The 18,036-nt window shown below is 38.1% G+C and overlaps 1 pseudogene across 1 annotated transcript; it reads left to right on the top strand.

Moving 5' to 3' along the window:
- Window positions 1–11,976: 11,976 nt before the first annotated feature.
- LOC128565788 (hypoxia-inducible factor 1-alpha-like) lies at window positions 11,977–15,336 on the top strand (annotated as a pseudogene). Its single transcript, XR_008374338.1, has one exon. The product of XR_008374338.1 is annotated as a hypoxia-inducible factor 1-alpha-like (transcript).
- The last annotated feature ends 2,700 nt before the right edge of the window (window positions 15,337–18,036 follow it).

The raw sequence follows: 18,036 nt of genomic DNA, 5'->3' as shown, positions 1-18,036 counted from the left end.
TGTGGTCCCTTTCATGCTTTATTTTATTCAATACTTTTGTTACTATCCACACTAGTTCTTTAATTTCTCTTACCTATTCATTAGAATAGAAACTCAATGAGCAATATAGCTTGCCTTATATATCTGCACCCTAATGGCCTCTAAGTTTTTATCATTTCAAATAATGGGTTTGGGTAGGGATGGAAGATGAAGCACTCAGAAGTTTGGACAAGCGTGAGATCATGGAGAAGGTATAGTGACAATGTGTTTTGTGGTGTTAGTACTAAACTGTACTAAATGGTCTTCCATTCGAATGCTGTCATTTAAATATTCCCTTCATCCCTGCTGTTAATCTAATTCTGTTGCCTTTCCTTTTATCTACAATGAAAGAAAATACACTTGAGGAAGAGTTAAGACAAGTTAAGACAATGATAAAATGAGATTTTAAAAATCATTTAAAGCTGTGCTCATCAAATTTTTCATGTCTCACCTGGAGAGTTTGTGAGAACACAGATCCTCAGGTCCCAATCCCAGTGTCTGATAAGTGATTCCTAGGTGATGCTAATGCTATTGCTTCAAGTATTAAACATTAAGAACCACTGATTCAGAATACGTGTGCTTTGTGTCAAGAAATTCAAATTAGTACAAAGTTATCAGGGTGAAATCTAGACGTCTGGGATGATAGGAGACAGAAGTTAGCAAACACAGTTGAAAAGTCTCATTGGGTGGAGCGAAGAAAAGGTAAAATGTAATGGGGTTCTAATGACATCATTGTATAAGGATGGGCATAGTGACAAAAATTCCCTTGGTTCCTTCCGTGTTGATAAAGCAATCACTGGTATATTCCTCTGATTAATGAAGCCTATAGGACTTAACATATTCTTTGGTTAATTTTTCTTTGATCCTAAAGCTTTGTTACTTTATTTTTAACATCATTGGACAATGACCAAATTAACCTATAAAAACTTGATGTTTGATTATATTAAAGCATTCCTTGTGACCAAGTCTATGCCTGTTCTTTGTAACCGTTTCATAGCCTTAAATAATGATATTTTTATTTGGCTGTTATAATATATCTATGAATGCTCTTTTTAAATGTAGGATGAATCTCATACTCGAACGAGGAATTATTGCTAAGCCTCATATCTATTTTGTTTTTTCAACTATGACATATAGCCTTAGTAATACTGTACCATTTTGCAGACTAGGAAACAATCGGAAGTAAAATGTAAATATATGATCTCCCTTATCAGATAGTAGAAAATATTACAAGCCTGTATACCTATATACACACACACACACACAGAGAGGGTGCCAAAAATATATATACAATTTAACAAAGGAAAAAATCATTTAAATTATAATACTCAAGTCATGTTTGACTTCGGCAATTATGAGACACAAGATAGATAACAAGTGTTATTGGTATATATTGAATATTATAATTCTAATGGTTTCTTCCCTAAAATGTGTATACATTTTTTGGCACCCTCAGTGTGCGTGTGTGTGTGTGCGTGTGTATATGTATATATGTGCATATATACAAACATATGATACTAAACAATGAAATACTGCTTGAAAATGTAAACTCTGTGTATTTTGAAGTTGGCCTCATAAATACATCATATTTAGTGCTATTAATTCCCTGAAAGAGATATAGTTACAGACAGAAAAGGTGGGTATTTGTTACCTTCACTGTGGGCAATGTGTACATATAGAAGAACAAGCTGAGTATGTAGAAAACCTTTCGTTATTAGGCATGGACCATTTTTTTTTCTCATTAATAACCTCAAGCAATTATTCAATGTTTCCTGTCTCCTGTGCACCGACCTAAACCATGGAGCCTCTTCTAGTCTAAGGCTCAGTGATTTTTAGAAAGTAGCTCCTAAGATGCCCTCACATTCTGATGAGGAAACTGAGCCACGTAAAGTTAAATGAGTCACCTACAGTAGAAAATACAGAAATAGAATCAAAGCTGGGTCAGAAAGAAATAGAATCACTTTGGAGCTGGGTCAGCTAAGAGGTTGAAAACTTTCTGGGTTATTGCTTGGAAATAGAGATGTTATCTGACAATTTTCTCCCTCTCTCTCTTCCATCAGTGTCTGTGAGCTGTACTGAATTTTGGCTCTATGTCAGAGTAAGACGGTTAGCTGTTCTGGACAGCTTGATAATGCATGCTCACGAACTGCATCTGGGAACTGGCTGTCCTGTAAACGGAGTGATGGATAATTCTTATGAGTTCTTTTATCTCCATACTGATTGTGGCATCACAAGATATGTAAGGGCAATTTTTGTTTTTATTATAAGTGACTTGGTCTTTTCTTTTTTAGGGATAAATATCCACTTACAATTATTTCATTGTCAGTTCATTTTTTTTTTCTTTTTTTTATTGTTGGGGATTCATTGAGGGTACAATAAGCCAGTTACACTGATTGCAATTATTAGGTAAAGTCCCTCTTGCAATCATGTCTTGCCCCCAGAAAGTGTGACACACACTAAGGCCCCACCCCCCTCCCTCCATCCCACTTTCTGCTTCCCCCCCATAACCTTAATTGTCATTAATAGTCCTCATATCAAGATTGAGTACATAGGATTCATGCTTCTCCATTCTTGTGATGCTTTACTAAGAATAATGTCTTCCACTTCCATCCAGGTTAATACGAAGGATGTAAAGTCTCCATTTTTTTTAATGGCTGAATAGTATTCCATGGTATACATATACCACAGCTTGTTAATCCATTCCTGGGTTGGTGGGCATTTAGGCTGTTTCCACATTTTGGCAATTGTAAATTGAGCTGCAATAAACAGTCTAGTACAAGTGTCCTTATGATAAAAGGATTTTTTTCCTTCTGGGTAGATGCCCAGTAATAGGATTGCAGGATCAAATGGGAGGTCTAGCTTGAGTGCTTTGAGGTTTCTCCATACTTCCTTCCAGAAAGGTTGTACTAGTTTGCAGGCCCACCAGCAGTGTAAAAGTGTTCCCTTCTCTTCACATCCACGCCAGCATCTGCAGTTTTGAGATTTTGTGATGTGGGCCATTCTCACTGGGGTTAGATGATATCTCAGGGTTGTTTTGATTTGCATTTCTCTAATATATAGAGATGATGAACATTTTTTCATGTGTTTGTTAGCCATTCGTCTGTCATCTTTAGAGAAGGTTCTATTCATGTCTCTTGCCCATTGATCTATGGGATTGTTGGCTTTTTTCATGTGGATTAATTTGAGTTCTCTATAGATCCTAGTTATCAAGCTTTTGTCTGATTGAAAATATGCAAATATCCTTTCCCATTGTGTAGGTTGTCTCTTTGCTTTGGTTATTGTCTCCTTAGCTGTACAGAAGCTTTTCAGTTTAATGAAGTCCCATTTGTTTATTTTTGTTGTTGTTGCAATTGCCATGGCGGTCTTCTTCATGAAGTCTTCCCCCAGGCCAATATCTTCCAGTGTTTTTCCTATGCTTTCTTGGAGGATTTTTATTGTTTCATGCCTTAAGTTTAAGTCCTTTATCCATCGTGAATCAATTTTTGTGAGTGGGGAAAGGTGTGGGTCCAGTTTCAGTCTTTTACATGTAGACATCCAGTTCTCCCAACACCATTTATTGAATAGGGAGTCTTTCCCCCAAAGTAAGTTCTTGTTTGGTTTATCGAAGATTAGGTGGTTGTAAGATGTTAGTTTCATTTCTTGGTGTTCAATTCGATTCCAAGTGTCTATGTCTCTGTTTTTGTGCCAGTACCATGCTGTCTTGAGCACTATGGCTTTGTAGTACAGACTAAAATCTGGTATGCTGATGCCCCCAGCTTTATTTTTATTACTAAGAACTGCCTTAGCTATACGGGGTTTTTTCCGGTTCCATACAAAACGCAGAATCATTTTTCCCAAATCTTGAAAGTACGATGTAGGTACTTTGATAGGAATGGCATTGAATAGGTAGATTGCTTTGGGAAGTATAGACATTTTAACAATGTTGATTCTTCCCATCCATGAGCATGGTATGTTCTTCCATTTGTTAATATCCTCTGCTATTTCCTTTCTGAGGATTTCATAGTTTTCTTTATAGAGGTCCTTCACCTCCTTCGTTAGGTATATTCCTAGGTATTTCATTTTCTTTGAAACTATGGTGAAGGGAGTTGTGTCCTTCATTAGCTTCTCATCTTGACTGTTATTGGTGTATACAAAGGCTACTGACTTGTGGACATTGATTTTATATCCTGAAACATTACTGTATTTTTTGATGACTTCTAGGAGTCTTGTGGTTGAGTCTTTGGGGTTCTCTAAGTATAAGATCATGTCGTCAGCAAAGAGGGAGAGTTTGACCTCCTCTGCTCCCATTTGGATTCCCTTTATTTCCTTGTCTTGCCTAATTGTATTGGCTAGAACTTCCAGCACTATGTTGAAAAGTAAAGGTGACAGAGGACAACCTTGTCTGGTTCCAGTTCTAAGAGGAAAAGCTTTCAGTTTTACTCCATTCGGTAAAATATTGGCTGTGGGTTTGTCGTAGATAGCTTCAATTAGTTTTAGAAATGTGCCACCTATGCCTATACTCTTCAGTGTTCTAATTAGAAAAGGATGCTGGATTTTATCAAATGCTTTTTCTGCATCTATTGAGAGGATCATGTGATCTTTATTTTTGCCTCTGTTAATATGGTGGATAACGTTTATGGATTTGCGTATGTTAAACCAGCCTTGCATCCCTGGGATGAAGCCTACTTGATCATGATGAATGACTTTTTTGATGATAAGCTATAATCTATTGGCTAGGATTTTGTTGAGAATTTTTCCATCTATATTCATGAGTGAGATTGGTCTGAAATTCTCCTTTTTGTTTGGGTCTTTTCCTGGTTTTGGTATCAGGGTGATGTTTGCTTCATAGAATGTGTTGGGGAAGATTCCTTCTTCCTCTGTTTTTTGGAATTTCTGCAGTACAGGAATAAGCTCTTCCTTGAAGGTTTGATAGAATTCTGGAGTGAAGCCATCTGGACCAGGGCATTTTTTAGTTGGAAGCTTTTTTATTGTTTCTTTGATCTCAGTGCTGGAAATTGGTCTGTTCAGGAGGTCTATTTCTTCCTGGCTAAGTCTAGGGAGAGGGTGTGATTCCAAATATTGATCCATTTCCTTCACATTGTCAAATTTCTGGGCATAGAGTTTCTGGTAGTATTCAGAGATGATCTCTTGTATCTCTGTGGGTCAGTTCATTTTTATATCTCACGAAATATTGACTCCTCTCAAGTTTTTGGACAACTTCACAATAGAAGAAATATTTAATAAAATGTGAGATTAAAAAAAAACTATGAATTTCTTTCACCTACTTTACTATGTCTTCTCTGACTTTGAGATATTTAATATTCTCTAGGGTAAAATCAAGCTTGAAAGACACATTTTATTTTAAAATAATGCCATAACCCCTCACCCAGTTGTTACATAAAAATACAACTGCAATAGAGACTATCTGATTTATGGAGCTGCTATGTATGTATCTAAGAGAATGTGATTCTTTCCTGAAACCAAAATACTTGAAATTCCATTAGCTATTGTGAACATACATAGATCATGGTAAGAGAAAGCTAGTATAAAATAGGAAGAGTTACACTGATGAAGAAATTTTGTGCCTATTATGCTAAAAATTTAGCAGGTTAGAAGCTTTGGTTCTCTGACCATCTTAGCAGCCAATGTAAATACCTAATAAATAATACTAACCCTTACAGTGACACTCTTGGCTAAATAGTATTATCTCAAAAAAAAATTTTTTTTGAGGCAGAGTCTCACTTTGTCACCCTGGGTAGAGGGCTGTGATGTCACAGCTCACAGCAACCTCAAATTCTTCGGCTCAAGCAATTCCCTTGCCTCAGCCTCCCAAGTAGCTGGTACTACAGGTGCTCACCACAATGCCCAGCTATTTTTAGAGACGGTCTCGCTTTTGCTCAGTTTGGTCTCAAACCTGTGAGCTCAGGCAATCTATCTGCCTCGGCCTCCTAGAGTGCTAGGATTATGGGCGTTAGCCACCAGGCCTGGCCTATTACCTCAAATTTTAAGAAGACATTAGGAATAGAGTGAAGAAGTTATTTGCTCATTATAAATGTACAGTAGTCAGGATTTGAATGTGTCACACTTGCTTTGTGCTATAATCTTGCTGCATTTGGTAAAGGCAGCTTAGTTTTCCTATCTGGACTCTTATCTGTCCCACTCTTGTAGGTAAAATTAATCTGGACTAATTTCACCTCTGTCTCCAGGTATAAACCTATACCCTATTCACTGTTACATCCTCAATTCTAGAACAACACCCAGCATGCACTTAACAGCATTCCAATGCTAGTTACGTTAAAGGTAGGCACTCGGTAAGTATTTGTGAAATAAATGTGAAGGCTGTGCTATTTGTCAGGGTAGGTAATCACGACAGATCAAATGGATCCACTCTATAGGACTGTTTCGGAGATTTCTAGGAAAGTAGATCACTCTTTTTCACCTGGGTTGTAAATAAATATTCTTCAATCAAATAAGTGCTGAGATTTCTATTTGCCACTCCTGAGAAAAGATCTTATCTAGAAAAGTGGCCAGCACAGAGGATGGAAGACGTAGAAAGGAGGCTGTTGGGGGGAGAGAGAGGCAAGCATTTGGCAGTGTGGTTGGAATGCTGTTATTCAGCTATCCCTAAAGCAGGATTATCCTGGGATCCCTCAGGAACAGGTACCAGTTTGTGCTAAATTTAGGTCAAGATGAGTGTCTCTCATGTGATATAGTGTTCTGTGTAATGTTCAACACTATAAGTGCTTATGACAGCCATTTTATAGGCTTAAAAGCTTAGTTATTTTGTGAACAGTAAATGTCAAAAGTGATGTTCGAACCTTAGCAATCTGAGGTATTAGCAAGGATTCTTGAATATCCTGCTTCTATGTATTCGAAATATTTAAAGTTGAAATGTATCCAAATATTTTGGCTGCATAGAAGAGTTGGATGATCTGCATTTGATACTGACTTACATTTCCAATTCTATAGCTATTTTAAATTGTATATAGTGAGACACATTTATTGATTTTTTTTTTTTTTTTGGTGTGTGTGTGTGTGTGTGTGATCTATTACTATGGAGGGTAGTCCTGTTTATAAATATACATCTTTGTTTAAAGAAATTTGTTTTTATGTTGGATGTACTATACTCCCTCATTTACAAATATTATTTCATATCTGGGTCAGCAGTTATGATCCATGGGCCAAATTCAGCCAGCCATCACTGCCTGTAAATTTTTACTGGAACATAGACATACTAATTTAGGTATTATCTGACAGCTCTTAGGGTATACTGGCAAAATTCAGTCCAGGCGTACCTCAGAGATATTGTGGGTTCAGTTCTGGCCACCCAAATAAAGCAATTCACATGAGTTTTTGTTTTCTATTGTATAAAAGTTACATTTATATTGTAAACACTGTAGTTTAACTATGCAATAGCATTATGTCTAAAAATGTAGATACCGGAGGCTGAGGCAGCGGGGTGCCCGCAGCCCGAGTCTGAGGTTGTGGTGAGTTCCCACGTCCACTGCACTCTGCTCAGGGGCATAGGGTGGGACCCTGTCTCAACAACAACAACAAAAATATATATCGTATATTATCGCTAAAGAATGCCAACAATCATTTGAGCCTTCAATCTTTTTGCTGGTGGTGAGTGTTGCCTTAATGTTGATGACTGCTGACTGATCAGAGTGATGGTTGCTGCTGAAGGTTGGAGTGGCCTTGGTAATTTCCTAAAATAAGACAATAATGAACTTGGCTGCACTGATCAACTCTTGCTTTCACAAAATACTTTCTGTCATACTTTGTGCTATTTGATAGCATTTTACTCCTTTTATAGAACTCTCAAAATGGCAGCCAGTCCTTTCAAACTCTACAGCCACTGTATCATCTCAGTTAATGAAATATTCTGAAGTCTTTGTCATTTCAATAATGTTCACAGCATCTTCGGGAGTAGAATTCATCTCGAGAAACCACTTTCTTTTGTCATCTGTCAGACACAAGCCCTCATCCATTCACTTTACTATCACAGGATTGCAGCAATTCAGATACATCTTTAGGTCTTATTTGTAATTCTAGTTCTCCTGGTATTTTTTTTTTTATATATACATCTGTAGTTATTTCCTCTACTGAAGTTTTAAACACCTCATAGTCATCATGAGGGTTGGAATTAACTTCTTCCAAATTTCTGTTCGTGTTGATGTTTTGAACTCCCTCCATGAATCATAAATGCTCTTAATGACATCTAGAATGATGAATCCTTTACAGAAAGTTTTCACCTTTCCCAGATCCACCATAGAACTACTATCTACGGCAGCTATAGCCTTATGAGATGTATTTTCTATCTGTAGTCAGATGCATTATCCATTGTGCCACTGGCTCACACCTATGAAATGTATTTCTGAAATAAAATGACTTAAAAGTCAAACTTCTTGATCCATAAACTGCAGAATGGATGTGCTGTTAGTAAGCATGAAGATATTAACCTCCTTGCACATCGCTGAGCTCTTACATAACCAGGTGTGTTGTCAATGACCAGTAATATTTTTAAAGGAATCTTTTATTCTGAGCAGTAGTTCTCAACAGTAGACTTAAAATAGTAAAATATGCTAAAAACAGATGTGCTGTCATCCAAGTTTTGCTATATTATTTATAGAGCACAAGAAGAGTAGATTCGGCATAATTCTTGCAGGCCCTAAAATCTTTACAATGGTAAAATGAGCATTGGCTTCCATTTAAAATTTTCAGCTGCATTAGCCCCTGATAAGAGAGTTGGCTTGTCCTTTGAAGCTTTGAAGCTAGAAATTGACTTCACTTAACAGTCCTAGAAGGCATCTTCTTGCAATAATGTAAGGGTGTTTAGTGTAGCCAGCCTCATCAATGATCTTAGCTATATCTTTTAGATAACTTGCTGCGGCTTTTACATCAGCACTTTCTGTTTCAATTTTCACTTTTATGAAGATGGCTTCTTTCCTTAAAGCCCATGAACCAAACTCTGTTAGCTTCACATTTTACTTCTGCAGCTTCCTCACCCCTCTCTGCTGTCAAAGAGTTGGAAGAGAGTTAGGACTTTCCTCTGGAGTAGGCTCTGGAAGGGAAGTGTGGCTTGTTTGATGATGTTCTATCCAGATTACTAAAACTCCATTCATATCAGCAAATAAGAATTTTTTTCTTTCATCACTAGTATGTTCAATGGAGTAGCATTTTTAATTTCCTATGCAAACTTTTCTTTTGCATTCACAACTTGGCAGATAGAAGCCTGGCTTTGGCCTCTTTTGGCTTTTGTCATTCCTTCCTTGCTCAGCTTAATCTGTCTTTTGATTCAAAGTGAGAGATGTGCAGTTCTTCCTTTCACTTGAGCACTTAGAAGCCATGGTAAGGTTATTAAGTAACTCGATGTTAAGATTGTGTCTCAGGGAATAGGAGGTCTGAAGAGAAGGCCTGAGACGGGAATGGCTGGCAGATGGAGCAGTCAGAACACACATGTGGATTCACTTGGCAGGCTTACGTGGGCACGGCTCCTGGTGCCCCGCACCAGATTGCAATACTAAGATCAGTGACCACAAGTTACCATAGAGCTGAATGACAATGAGGAAGTCTGAAATATTGTGAGAATTCCCATAATGTGACACAGAGACAGGGTCTGAGAACGTGCTGTTGGGAAAAATGGCACTTAACTTGCCACTTAGGATTGCTGCAAACCTTTACCTTGTAAACACAGGCAGTGCCTGGGAAGCACAATAGACAATAAAACATGGTCTGCCTGTGTTTTAAAGAGATCGTACAGTCTGCTCAGACTAAAATAGTCTTTGCCAATGTCAGTTTGCTGACCCCTGGGTTACATATCTCTGTTTTACAAGTAGAGAAGGTGGAATGTGCTGTGACAGTGTGAAACATTTAGTTGGCGTTCACATCTGTAATCTAGGTTTGCCAAAAGTAGACCCCTTTTAAAAATTCTTTATTAAATCGTAACTGTGCACATTAACGCATTTATGGAGTACAATGTGCTGATTTGATATACAATGTGGAACGCTCACATCTAACCGAGTATCATAACCGTCTCATTTGTTTTGGTGAAAACATTTATACTCTGGTCTAAACATCATTGCATTATGCACATTAGATTGGATCCCCCCAAATACTCTCCTTCCTCCTGGTCTCTGCCCTTCCTCTCCTCTCTTTCCTCTTTCTTTCTGAAACGTGACCCATAGTTGTCTTTGCCCAGGTCAAATAATAAAATGTCAGGAACTATCACATGAATGTTACGTTCCTTCCCTCTGCTGTCCTTAGAGTTCTTAATGTAAAATAACAATAGCTATCGATTTTTTAACTCTAACTTTCAAGTTCTTTTTAAACTGTAAGACTTAACTAAGATATCTGTACTTTTTCTCTCTTCAGGACCATTTTTGGGGCATTCATGTTGAAACTTCAGTCACATATAAGCCATTGCATTTACGTGCTGTTGGTATCTTCTCAATAACTTGCTCTATTCACAGGTAAGTCTGACCAGAGGATAAGGTTATCCAACATATTCCTGGCTGCCACGTGTTTCTGGTAAAAGTAAATATGTGGACATAGAGCCCTTGGGCCAGTCTGATTGACAGTGTTCTATTCATCCATGTGAGTAGATATGACATATGTCACATAATGTTTTGGAATAAAGATGACTCAATGTATTTTATTAATAAAATGAATCTGCAAGTTTAGACTTCACTGGTAGTTCACAGTATTATTGTCCATTCAGAAGACAGTGTGTTTTGTTGTTCCCAGAATCTGAGTTTTCAAATCTGTCATGAATTAAATACATAAATATCAAGAGATGCTAGTAATCCTTAGATGAATGGGTCGAATGTTATTGTGCCAATATCAGTGATAGCTCTTAAAAGTCAGATTTATCTAAAAAACAAGTGAGTCAGTATTAACTACCACCCCTTACACACCAACTTTGTACTATGCTTAATAAAGACCTACTTGGTACAGCTGATTTGAAGAGTAGACTCAGCAAAGAGTATAGCTAGAAGGATTTTGTCAGTAAACAAAATACCTTCTCTTGGGCTTTCCTTATTTGCATTATTTCTAACCTGCCCAGTCTCAAGGGTATTATAGGAACAATTAAATTCTTCTGTGAATATACCACAATTCTGAAACTGATGACCTACTGAGAAGAGGTGAAAAATCATAGTTTTTCCTCTTAGAAGCTCTAAAACTGAGTTAATCTCTGATTTACCTTGAGTTATAAAAATAAGACTTGATAGTGGCCGATGTTCTCTTTGCTCAGAAATGCTTCTGCAATGACAGAGTAAGGCTGAAGAGCCTGAGGGTACAAGCGAGGACCTTTGGCTTGTTGTGAGCTGGGTTTTTTATGCAGCTCAATTACATGTCTGTGGGACCGTTAATCTACATTTGCACAGTTTAAGCTCTATGAGGACACAATAATTAAATAGTTGTGTATATGTTGTAATAACTAAACTCAGCTCTGTTATATAAAATCTTCCTTTTCCCACACCATCACAGCATCTTTGGCCTTTTCCGCCTATAATAAAATTAAGTTCCATGAAAACTTCAGTTTCATATCAAAGTTTAATGTTCCTTCCCATTATTCCTGCAAGCTCTGAGTGCAAGTGATTGGAGAAAAAGAAGACTTAATATAACCTGTACTTTCTCTCTTGCTTTCCTGACTATCATGCATCTCCAGTTATGATGTTCAAGTAGGTGCACATGGTGGACTGTAAATGTCATTCAAATTACGAATGTTTCTCTCCGCTTCCATCGAGGGCGCGGCGGCGGCGGCGGACCCCGAGCTCCGGGCCCGGCTCCCTGCGGGCGCGGGGCCCACATTCCCCGCCGAGGCTCGCGTGCTGGGCGCCGGCTGGTCCTGCGGTGGTCGCCCCGGCGCGGGCGGCTGTGCCTTTGTTCTTTGGGGGATTTGCGCGGTGGCCTGGAGATGGGTAAGTTCTGAACGTCGTAAAGTCAAGTCTAGAGATGCAGCCAGATGGCGGCGAAGTAAAGAGTCTGAAGTCTTTTAGGAGCTGGCTCACCAGTTGCCTCTTCCTCACCATGTGAGCTCACATCTTGATAAGGCTTCTGTCAGGAGGCTCACCATCAGCTATTTGCATGTGAGGAAACTTCTGGATGCTGGTGATTTGGATGTTGAAGATGAAATGAAGGCACAGATGAATTGCTTTTATCTGAAAGCCCTGGATGGTTTTGTTATGGTTTTCACGGATGATGGAGACATGATTTACATTTCTGACAATGTGAACAAATACATGGGATTAACTCAGTTTGAGCTGACTGGACGCAGTGTGTTTGATTTTACTCATCCGTGTGACCACGAGGAGATGAGAGAGGTGCTCACTCACAGGAGTGGCCCTGTGAAAAAAGGTAAAGAGCAAAACACACAGCGAAGCTTTTTTCTCAGAATGAAGTGTACTTTAACTAGTAGAGGGAGAACTATGAACATAAAGTCTGCAACATGGAAGGTGCTTCACTGCACAGGCCATATTCATGTGTACCACCCCGATAAGAACCAGTCTCAATGTGGGTATAAGAAGCCGCCCATGACATGCTTGGTGCTGATCTGTGAACCCATTCCTCACCCATCCAATATTGAAATTCCTTTAGATAGCAAGACTTTTCTCCGTCGACACAGCCTGGACATGAAATTTTCTTACTGTGATGAAAGAATCACTGAATTGATGGGATATGAGCCAGAAGAACTTTTGGGTTGCTCAATTTATGAATATTATCATGCTTTGTATTCTGATCATCTAACCAAAATTCATCATGATATGTTTACTAAGGGACAGGTCACCACAGGACAGTACAGGATGCTTGCCAAAAGAGGTGGATACGTTTGGGTTGAAACTCAAGCAACCGTCATCTATAACACCAAGAACTTTCAACCACAATGCATTGTTTGTGTAAATTATGTTGTGAGTGGTATTATTCAGCACGACTTGACTTTCTCCCTTCAACAAACAGAATGCGTCCTCAAACCAGTTGAATCTTCAGATATGAAAATGACTCAGCTGTTCACCAAAGTTGAATCAGAGGATACAAGTAGTCTCTTTGATAAACTTAAAAAGGAACCTGATGCTTTAACTTTGCTGGCCCCAGCAGCTGGAGACAGTCATATCTTTAGATTTTGGCAGCAATGACACAGAAACTGATGACCAACAACTTGAGAAAGTTCCATTGTATAATCATGTAATGCTTCCCTCACCCAATGAAAAATTACAGAATTTAAAATTTGGCAATGTCTCCACTACCTGCCTCTGAAACTCCAAAGCCACTTCAAAGTAGTGCTGACCCTGCACTCAATCAAGAAGTTGCATTAAAATTAGAACCAAACCCAGAGTCGCTGGAGCTGTCTCTCACCATGCCCCAGATTCAGGATCAGCCACTCAGTCCTTCTGATGGAAGCACTAGACAGAGTTCCCCTGAGTCTACCAGTCCCAGCGAATATTGTTTTTATGTGGATAGTGACATCGTCAATGAATTCAAGTTGGAATTGGTAGAAAAACTTTTTGCTGAAGACACAGAAGCAAAGAATCCATTTTCTACTCAGGACACTGACTTAGACCTGGAGATGTTAGCCCCCTATATCCCAATGGATAATGACTTCCAGTTACGTTCCTTCGATCAGTTGTCACCTTTAGAAAGTGGTTCCTCAAGCCCTCTAAGGCACCACTACGGAATTCCAGCAGACTCACACAGAAGAACCTACTCTTAATGCCACCACTAACACCGCCACCACTGATGAATTAAAACCAGTGGCAAAAGATGGTGTGGACGACATTAAAATACTGATTGTATCTCCATCTCCTCCCCACCACGTACATAAAGAGACGACTAGTGCCCCAACATCGCCATATAGTGATGCTCCAAGTCGGACAGCCTCCCCTACCAGAGCAGGAAAAGGAGTCCCAGGACAGAAAAGTCGCATCCAAGAAGCCCTAACGCGTTATCTGTTGCTTTGAGTCAAAGAACTACCATCACGAAGGAAGAACTAAACCTAAAGATACTAGCTTTGCAGAATGCTCAGAGAAAGCGAAAAATGGAACATGATGGTTCACTTTTTCAAGCAGTAGGAATTGGAACATTATTACAGCAGCCAGATGATCGAGCAACTCCTACACCACTTTCTCAAGCGTGTAAAAGGATGCAGATCTAGTGAACAGAATGGAATGGAGCAAAAGACAATTATTTTAATACCCTCTGATCTAGCATGTAGACTGCTGGGGCCATCACTGCATGAGAGTGGATTACCGCAGCTGACCAGTTACGATTGTGAAGTTAATGCTCCTGTACAAGGCAGCAGAAACCTACTGCAGGGGGGAGAATTACTCAGAGCTTTGGATCAAGTTAACTGAGCTTTTTCATAATTTCATTCCTTTTTTGGACACTGGTGGCTCATTACCTAAAGCAGTCTATTTATATTTTCTATATCTAATTTTAGAAGCCTGGATACAATACTGCACAAACTTGGTTAGTTTGAATTTGATCCCTTTCTACTTAATTTACATTAATGCTCTTTCTTAGTATGTTCCAGATCACAGCTCATTTTCACAGTTCTATTGCATTGCAGTAGCATCGTTTTTAAAATGCACCTTTTTATTTATTTTTGGCTAGGGACTTTGTCCCTTTTTGAATTATTTTTAATAAGATGCCAATATAATTTTTTAAAGAAGGCAGTAACCTCTCATCATGATTATAGGCAGTTGAAAAATTTTTACTCAGTTCTTTCACATTTTACATAAATAATAATGCTTTGCCAGCAGTACATGGTAGCCACAATTGCACAATATATTTTCTTAAAAAATACCAGCAGTTACTCATGGAATATATTCTGCGTTTATAAAACTAGTTTTTAAGAAGAAATTTTTTTTTGGCCTATAAAATTGTTAAACCTGAAACATGACGTTAATCATATAATAATGATTCTTAAATGCTGTGTGGTTTATTATTTAAATGGGTAAAGCCATTGACACGATATTGAAAGATATGCATATATCTGGAAGGTATGCAACATTTATTGGGATAAAATTCTCAATTCAGAGAAATCATCTGATGTTTCTTTAGTCACTTTGCAGCTCAAAAGAAAACAATACCCTGAGTAGTTGTGCAAGTTTATGATAATATTGTGTAACTGGTGTTAAGCTTAAATGTTCTGCCTACCCTGTTGATATAAAGATATTTTGAGCAGACTGTAAACAAGAAAAAAAATCATGCAATGTTAGCAAAATTGCCTAGTACATTAATTTGCTCAAAATATGATGTTTGATTTTATGTACTTTGTCGCTATTAACATCTTTTTTCATATAGATTTCAATAATTGAGTAATTGTAGAAGCATTATTTTAGAATATATAGTTGTCACAGTAAACATCTTGTTTTTCTATGTACATTGCACAAATTTTTCATTCCTTTTTCTCTTTGTGGTTGGATCTAACACTAACTGTATTGTTTTGTTACATCAAATAAACATCTTCTGTGGACCAGGCTCCCTTTTAAAAAAAACAAAAAACAAATTATGAATGTTTGAGCCTTTAGGGGGCGCTAAAGGTTCAGAGATGCCCACTGTGTGTGTTAGATGGGGAACCTAGGTAAGGCTTTTAAGCTATACCCAAATGTCATTTTTGACATCTATGCCCCCACCCACCCTCCAGTTCTCTAACTTCGTTGTTGACTGTGGGGCCTCTTGTTTCTTGGGGTGCCTTACACAAAGATGGTACCAAAAAATGTGTACATACATATTTTAAAAAAGGAAAAAACTGTATTAAAATTGTAATGCTCAATCTATACAAAAGATAAATATTTGACTCCTGCAACTTCGAGAGGGGCTGCAAATGTCATACTACACATTGCTACTGTAATTCAGTTCAACATCAAAAAGTAATACGTAGGCAACATCTTTTAAAATATGTCTGCATTTTTTTGTCACCGTCTTAGATAAGTAACTACAGGTGGAAAGTGTTAGCTGGTGACCGCGAGAAATAGCTCAACCCCAGGTTATTGGCAGGACACCAGCTCCTAAGTGTTGGGGGAGCATGTTCTTGTGTGCTATTTCTTTTTCTATTCTGATCTCTCAAATTTTCTTTTTCTCCATGTGAAAGAGATAAATGTAGAAGTTCCCCAGCAGTCTGTGGCATGAGCAGATAGGCACTTAGAAGTGAGTTGCCAGCCTCTAGTGTACATACCTAATGTTTAAGGCTTCATTTAAAGCCCTTTTACTTAGCCTCATAAAGAGAGGAAAGAAAAGAAGTACTCCAGCGTCCCCCTCACCCACCAGGACAGAATTGTTATTTTCTGTAGACAATGGGGTTAGTTTTGGGCATTCATTACTACTATGATTTTTCAGCTTTGGGTCACAATAACTAATTCTGGAGTAATGAGAAGTCTTAATATTCTATTACAAACTTTATTTTTTGCATATCTATGAAATACCAAATTTCCATTTTTATGTAAAACCGCTTGATTCGGCATTCTATTCAGTACACGCCAGAGAGAGCTGTCTAGTTATTTCTGGCCTCACCTTCCCAGCCATTATAAAAATAGTAACGTATGTATTAGCCTCAAATCTATGGATATGTTTTATTTTCCCTCTTTTTCAGAGTGCCCTTACGTCTCTTCAAGCAAAACACGGTACAGAATAATAATGGCCCATCTGGAGGGATATACCAAGGGCCAGTAGAAGGGATAAACTCAACATCATCTCAACAAGAAAATTTGGGACCCTATTCAGGAGAAGTGTCATTTGGGTGAATATTTTGACTTAGTATTGTCCATCTTTTTCAATACACCAATGAAAAAATGAAGGTTGAAGGTGACATACACCACACGTTCTATACCACGTGTCCATATAATTTCAGTTCAGGATCACTGTGACCATGTATTTATAGTATTAGTTTCATATTTGGTCATGGCCTTTTTCATTATTTTCTTGAGTCAAACCTAGTAGATTTGCAAGAAACCCTCAATAGTCCTTCCAATTATCAGTCCCAATCAAACCAAAGAGCAAAACTTTTGATTATAACACAAATAAGGAATGTTACAGGAAATTTCTAAGAATTGGCTTGAAGATCGTTATTCAATCCATGTGTTAACCCTGATATTTGCAAGGACAAGCTGCCTGCAAAAGAAAAGCTTTCCTGAATGGAAGGAGAACACTGAGGACGATTCAAAGGGCCCATAGCCCTTGGACTTTAGCATCCTAAAAGAGACAGACATCGTGGCTCTCTTAACCATCTTACATCCAAATTTAAGATACTACTCTGTCAAACCTGCAAACATTTATTAACCTATAATAACTATAGATAAGTATTGCCCTGATTCTATCAAGCCATCATAACGTTGTAGTCAAATGTGCAGTTTGAAATTGATGCCCTTTTTCTCAATTTCCATATTCTTTCCTGTTGATCCACAATGAAATATCTGAGGGATTTTATAATTGTTTCCCATTGGTATTAACTGCCTATTTCTTTTTCCTTACAGAAACCGTTTGTCCCTTGTTGGACCGCGTACATTTTGTATCTCAGTCTGAGTGAAGGAACTCACCTGTACATTCTGGTGGTTAAAATAACCTTGCTCATTGTGGATTCTGATTACGTGAGGACTGCACTATGTTTCCCTAGCCAAAGGCATTAGTTCAATTTCTATCTTTTGCCTTTTTAATGGTGTTTTTAAAATGAGTTTGCACTGCTGTATGGGTTTACAAACTCTTTGGGTGGAAAAGAAGCTTCCTCAGACTTCTTTTAAATTGTAGTGAAGGTGGTTTTTTTAAATAAAGTTTTAAATAGCTAAATGGTTATTTTCTCTTCTTTGAAGAAAGCTGAATCCTGAATTACAGGATGGTGCTTCAGGCAATGGAGGGTAAAGTTGTGCTCATTACCCAACGACCTGGGTTGCAATTGAGTCACCATTACTCTGTAATTCTTCCATTATAGAATGCTTAGTAGTTCTTCCATTAATTGCTGTTTCACTTCCTTCTAATATATGTAAAATAAGATGAAATCAGAGTTCACACTGTAAGGCTGAGAGAGTGGGGGATTATCCCATTTCC

The sequence above is a fragment of the Nycticebus coucang genome, chromosome 14 (genome assembly GCF_027406575.1).
Source record: "Nycticebus coucang isolate mNycCou1 chromosome 14, mNycCou1.pri, whole genome shotgun sequence".
NCBI classification, from domain to species: domain Eukaryota; kingdom Metazoa; phylum Chordata; class Mammalia; order Primates; family Lorisidae; genus Nycticebus; species Nycticebus coucang.
The sequence above is the reverse complement of the archived record's forward strand: the minus strand, read 5'-3'. Positions and strand labels throughout refer to the sequence as shown.